Genomic DNA, 670 nt, shown 5'->3' with positions numbered 1-670 from the left:
GCATATGGTTTAAACTTTTTAATTAATACATGAGTATGTACCCAATTCTCAATATTTTCAATAGAGATACAACAAACACCTTTTTACCTCAACCAATGTCCCAAGTTTTCCCACACTTAAATGATACACACACTCATTAGCCTAAGCCAATCAAAGATCCAAATAAGGAACATTTATTATTTTTTGCTTTAAGACTTGTAATGTACTAAATTAAAGAACAAAGTGGGTTAATCGTAGGCTCAAAATTGGCTAACAATGGGAGATAAAATGTAGGCTATTTGGGTAAGTGAGCTTTTTGAAACAATGGCTTCAATCATATAAGTGCATGTATACATGGAATAATGGACATATAGAATCAAACAAATCGAAGATTACAATCATAGGAAGAGAATAATGCACACAAGAATGAAAATAAGTGGTTATATGATGTAACCACGCAATTGGGCTCAAAATCTCACATGCTTGTGTTCTTAGCTCAAAAACATGATCCACAATGTATAGTTCAAGCAAGTTCAATGAAAAATTCACTCAAATCAATTGGGGTGGTGCCTTATAGATAAAATCCTTGGGAAATATCCTAAAAGACCTAAAAATGAAATACAAAAGTGTTGGGATTATAGTTTGCCACCCAAAAATGCCGACTAGTCGAATGACCTCCCCACACTTGAAG

Source organism: Arachis duranensis, chromosome 4, assembly GCF_000817695.3.
Source record: "Arachis duranensis cultivar V14167 chromosome 4, aradu.V14167.gnm2.J7QH, whole genome shotgun sequence".
Taxonomy (NCBI): Eukaryota; Viridiplantae; Streptophyta; class Magnoliopsida; order Fabales; family Fabaceae; genus Arachis; species Arachis duranensis.
Note: the sequence above shows the minus strand (reverse complement) of the source record.